This window comes from Opisthocomus hoazin, chromosome Z (genome assembly GCF_030867145.1).
Source record: "Opisthocomus hoazin isolate bOpiHoa1 chromosome Z, bOpiHoa1.hap1, whole genome shotgun sequence".
NCBI classification, from domain to species: domain Eukaryota; kingdom Metazoa; phylum Chordata; class Aves; order Opisthocomiformes; family Opisthocomidae; genus Opisthocomus; species Opisthocomus hoazin.
Genome location: NC_134454.1, coordinates 22,217,501 through 22,223,500, shown reverse-complemented (window position 1 = coordinate 22,223,500; position 6,000 = coordinate 22,217,501). Strand labels below are relative to the sequence as shown.

At 37.8% G+C, this 6,000-nt stretch overlaps 1 protein-coding gene across 1 annotated transcript in view; it reads right to left on the bottom strand.

Moving 5' to 3' along the window:
* Positions 1 to 1,003: 1,003 nt before the first annotated feature.
* LOC142358961 (uncharacterized) overlaps positions 1,004 to 6,000 on the bottom strand; it is a 140,896-nt gene continuing 135,899 nt past the window's right edge. Inside the window, exon 14 of the transcript XR_012761995.1 lies at positions 1,004 to 1,357. The gene's annotated coding sequence lies outside the window, so the exon portion shown is untranslated. The remainder of the gene's footprint in view (positions 1,358 to 6,000) is intronic.

Here is a 6,000-nt window from a genome sequence, read left to right as displayed (position 1 = left end):
TGCTGTTTAATCACCGGAGGCATCACAGTTGATCATGTCTATGAGTACTTAAGGTCTTTTAAGTGTGCAGATTATTTAGCTGACATGTATGCACAGTAACGAAATTTTACTAAATACAGAACAAATCATTATACAGAATATTTTTCTCAACATTTTCAGCATTTACATCCATACTGAGAACTTTGTCTATCCTGTTAATTATGTTACATTAATTACACTAGAGTGAAATTGTTTTATATAAAGAAACAATTTTTTAAAGAATGTTTTCTGTAATATGTAATGAGACAAAAAGAAAGATGTTTGTGTTTGAAATTTTATTGATCAACTTTTAAATTACAGCTTTTCCACATATTTGCATAAGTTCTTTCTTTTGCAGTCATTTGTAACATTTTACTATGAATCTATATTCAGAAGCACCCATAAGTCAATGGTAACTGGAGCTAGATCAGGCTTTACAAACTTCAAACACACCTAGAAAGCAACCACACAATTCAAGTGACCATCTCAAGTTAATTAAGATTTGAAAAGAGAGTTTGACCTGAATGTAACCAGTTGTAATGTGGAGTATTTATGAAAGAAATAATAAAAGAGGCTTTTAAACTTACCTGCTTGTTGCCTGAATCAGAATAAGGAAACTGGAATACAAAACTCATCATTAATATACATGAGCTGAAACTTGCTTCTATTATTTTACAAAGAGAAACAATCAAGGAATTGTGAAAAAAGACACAACAGTAGGTTTTATTTAACTTTTTCTACTGAGATTCAGGCTAAAATGACTGAGCAATAAAAGGACAAGCAACAAAATTCAGGAGTTAGGTTTTGATTAGAGAAAATTTAAATTTTAAAATAAATCTACATTATACAGTTACTTTTTTGATGTCATTTCTCAGGTAAATTGATGAACATTATTTGAACAGTTGCATAGGCAACCAAATATTGAAAAGAGTATTTTCAATATATTTGATTAAATAATAGAAAAACTGCTTTATTAACATCTACAATTAATATATACTACTACATCTGCATATGACCTCAAAATGATTGAATTGCATAATACTTTGCTTTTTCATGCTCTTTTCTTCTGGAGTTAATTCTTGAAGTGAGCAGTATACAGCACTTCTTGCAATCCCACTTCTAGTTAAAATTTTCCAGTGTTAATAAAATTAGTAAATTTGAAATATGTTGTACTTTCTTTTCTGGGGTTTGGGTTGGTTTTGTGGTTGTTCTCTTGCTCTGGGCTTCTTTTTTCTTTCTTCTTCTTTATGTATTATTTTCTTGGCTCCTCATAAGTCTGGCTAAACAGTCTCTCAGAAGATCTGCAGCTTGTCTTGTCATTGACAGGAGCTGAAGATTCCTGTGTTGTTTGGGAGAGGAAGCCTTTACTCAAACCTCAGTGCAAAAACGAGCCTGTCCTTCCAGCAGTCCCAACCACCCCCCAAAGAACCTTAAAAAGTCCTGTGGAGTTTGATCATTCATAAGCATATGTTCTACAACGTGGTCTGAATGAGAATGAAGCAGGAAGTGCAGCTGAACTGGAATAAACCATAAACAGCCACACAAACAGAACACATAAAGGCTCCAGGTAAAGAAATCCTAATTGATTCTGGGCAGAAAGAGAACAGCTCAGAAAGTATTGGTCTCAGTCCCACTGCATGGACTATTGAATGTGTGATGACAGACAGGCAGAAATTGCATAGCAGGTAATGATCAAAAGTTGTGAAGAAATGTGATACATTATAAACTGAGAATTTTCAATGGCCAGCACCTTATGTACTTTACCAGTGATGGAACTAGACAATCAGATTTGTTCAGGACAGATCTGTTTGCCATGTGTAGCATGAAGAATGGCTTCTGGAATACTAAGGTAGTTGAGCTCCAGCCCTCTGATAGGTTTTGCTAAACAATTTAGCACCTATGAATGCCAATCTGAGTTGCTCTATGTACCAGAGGAAGGTGTAGACCGCAAACCACAGCTCTGAACAACCCTACCACAGGATAAGGAGGTGCTGAGGAAGGTGCAATTTAGGACTGTAAAGACAGGGTGCAGAAACCTCATGAACACAGGCTAGTGGCATAGTATATTACTTCTACATGCACATAAGCCAAAAAGGCTGAAAATTATGTCTTTTTTCCATGTGACAAAAAGGTAAAGCCCATGAAAATAAAAAAAGTTGGGGAATAATAGTCTAAAACAGATATTACGGTTTTGCCATGGAACTGCATTATCCCCATACACACTAGGTGACAGACCATTTAGAAATCTGCTAGACAAAATGAGACACTATAAAATAACATGTCTACAATGGCCAGAATATGAGGAACTTACTACTCACTGTTAGTGAGATGCCAGCTTTCAGCATAAGGTAGATTTTTGTTTGAAAGGGAATTGGAAGTCGTCACACCACGTTTTAGATGTGGCATTGTGTGAAGGACACACACTACATATGCCGGGGACTGAAGTATGAGAAATGAACCAAGCCAGTTACATGAGCTTGGTTTCCAAGGGGGAATGTATGTGGGAAAGGATAGCGACAGAATGTACTTTACCATCACTTCAAAAGTCAGCCGGATCCTGCTAAGAGACTGGACAGGAATTTAGGTCTGGGTTGTTTGTTATTATTATTATTTCATGTTAATATTTAATGCATGGAACTATACAGTCACTGTAAATTAGTATCCCTTTTTTGCTAGGTGGCCTTTGGTAAGACACTCACCATGCAGGCCTCACCCAAACCCAACAGCTTACTTTATAAAGTAAAGCATTCCTCACTTTTTGAGGGAGCACTGCAGAACAGTTTAAATCCTTCAGTGTCTAGTGACATCTTGGGAATCATATTGCAGCCCATTGCAGGAGACATACAGCTGAAAAAATTGTGGTTTTCTTTTTCATGGAGATAGAACTCTTAGAAACTAAAGGGGAAAATTGTAGACAAGAAGCAGAAATAATTGAGAGAATATCAAGGAAAAGACATTCCCTTAGAGAACCTGATGAAGCCAGGCTTTTTTCAGCAGTATCCAGTGACAGGACAAGGTGCATGTCGTGAGTGATTGTTTAGGTTGCTTAAATCACTTAAAGTTTTTTCAAGAAAAGATTTTACTGAAAATTTAGAAAATATGATTTTACAAAGTTTGTTGACAAGGTTCACTCTATTACTTACTAAATGAATAGAATACAAAATCAAAGGAGGTTTTTAGTGGAAAATGATTTATACAGACGTAAAAGAAAAGTGCAAGAGGTGAGGGAGACCATCCTGTTGAGTCACAAGGTTCAGAGTGGACCCTCTTGTTTTCTAAACTCCTTCTCAGAAAAGGCCTAGGTGTGGCTGGATCCAGAATCGGTCTTCAGTCACAACAGTTTATGTCTAAGGTATATGTCTAAGGGATATGTTCATAGTGTGTTCACGGTTTAGAGAGAATCACAGGAAATGAGTCGCTGTTAATTACTGGTTAACTCAACATTTACAGGGTGATTAGAAAGAATTTGCTCTTTCAATCACAGTAATAGAATATTATGCTTTGAATTGATTCACACATGCACATACATGAAATCATAAAAATTCTCCTCGAGTTCAGTGAAATACTCAATTCAAATCAAATGATTTCTCCATGGGTGAAGGCTGAGTCTCGAGGAGATCTGCCCAGGTAGTTCGCGAAGTACTCTGAGAGGCGTCCCACTTGGAAGGAGCTACTGGGTGCAGCCCTCTGTGGACCAGAAAAGTTCAAAGGGCCTTCCTTGGTACCACTGTTTAGAGGGTCTCAAGATGATTGTCTTTAGGCATCAACAATTTTCCATCCTGGTCAAAATCCACATGATGCAATCCTGATATGCAGACAGCAACTATACAATACCAGCACTACCCAGAATTTACAAGTCAGAAGTTTACCAGACAGATGTGACTCTCGGCATCAGGAGCTTCAGGTGTGGTCAAGGAGCGCCTGATCAGCCCAACTCACTGCTCTTTTACAAAGATAAGGAAAGCACCAAGTAGTCCCCATTCAAAGGCAAGAAAAATGGCCAGTCACACTGGCTAATTATTCTTGCAGTGCAAGCAAGAATACAATATTGGCTGGTTCTAGGATCGACAGATGTGAAGGTGGGTTGCACCACCGCAACGTAATGGGCACAAACTGAAACACGAGAGGTTTTGCCCAAACATAAGGCAAAAATCTTCTTACTTTGAGCATGACTGAGCACTGGCACAATTTGCCTAAGGAGGCTGGGGAGTCCTCCTCCTTGGAAATACTCAGAAGTTGTCCGGACTTGGTCCTGGGCAACTGTTGTGTTTTAGCCCCAGCTGGCAACAAAAAGGCACAAGGTCATTCTCTCACTCCTTCCCACCAGTGTAATGGAGAGAAGAATCAGAAGGAAAAGGCAAAACTCACGGATTGGGATAAAGACAGTTTGACGGAACAGCAAAAGGACAAGAATAATAATGACAATAATACTGATAAAAAGAATATACAGAGTACAATTTGCTCACTGCCCAATGCTCAGTTCAATCCTGAGTTGCAAAATTACCCTCCCTCAACCAGCTCTCCCACTTAAATACCAAGCATGACATCACATGGAATTGAATATCCTGTTTGATTGACCTGTTTGGGTCAACCCACCTGGCTTCTTGTGAAAATTAATCCTGTCACAGCCAAACCCAGGACAGCAACCAGCTTCCAGCTGGCACTGCTTGAATGGGGGCTTGGACAGGACTCAAGAGGTCATTTCCAACTTCCACCATTATGTAATTTATCCAAAGGTTCAATAGAAGTGTTTTAGACCTGATGAACTTGCAGTTTCTAATAAGCCATTTCACTAGGTAAGTATTTTCCTAGACTTAATAACAGACCAGAATAGGCTAGCAGTAAGGGTCAGGCCTCCTGAGAAGGTTGAATACTTCAAAGTTCTATCCGAAAAATACTATTGCTTACTAGCACAAAAGAATAAAATGTAAAAAAGACACCTTTAAAAGAATGAAGAAGCTGCAATAAAAGCTTATTAGAGAGAAAATGTGACAATTTGCTTGGTAGTTGAAGAGAGAGGAACAGAATTCAGAGGAGAAGCCTTTGAAGATGGTCAGATAAAACAGCTCCATAGTCTGAATGCTATCTGAAGTTGCAGCATCTCTGGAAATACTTTAACAAGGAACCTTGTACTGGAAACATAAAGATACATCCTTTTTATTAGGGAAGTGACAAGGTACATTCAACAAGCTGGGCTATAGACAGGTGTGACACAGTGGACAGTCCTTTAATGTGGCAAACCCAATATATGACACCTGGCACCCCTGAGCATGCCTGCTGCCTTTTTGAGACAAAATAGGAGGAGATAGAGAAAACCCAAACCAGCTTCATTGCTTGATGTTTGATCTTCAGGGTTAGATGGTGAAGAGGACAGGGCAGCATCTATTAGCATTAGTCAGAAATTTGAAGTGGTTTTGTCACTACAAATGTCATTGATAGTAATGAATTATTATACCAAAATTATGTGCTGATATTTATTAACCTCCTGAGGAAAATCATTATTTCAAAGTATACAGATAGGTCTATCAGTAGACTATATGACAGTTTTACTTAACAATTTAGGAGGATGTGTAAAATGGCTTGCCACGTGGCAGTTGCTCCTTGGGAAAAAACACGGTAGTCTTTTTATATGATGAAATTAAAGTTTCTGGTTTGGGCATTGGGCTTGTTTTTAGGAGTTGGCTCACAGACTTATCTTTCTGTTTTCCTCTTCCTCATCAATAGATACTCATACTAAATTTTTTCTTTGTATTTATAAACCTAGTAGTGTTTTTGCTAGTTGGTTGTTATCCAATTTCTGGGATTCATTTTGTGAGATTTCTCATAAAAAAACAGGTTACAAAAATTTCACCATTTCAAACCTGAGCCATTTGAACAGAAGTTAATGATCAACTTTTTTTCGAAGCAATCAGGTAGAGTAGCCTAAATTTCTTTTTTGGAAACAGCCAAAACACGATTTTAGATGTTACACTAAATATATGT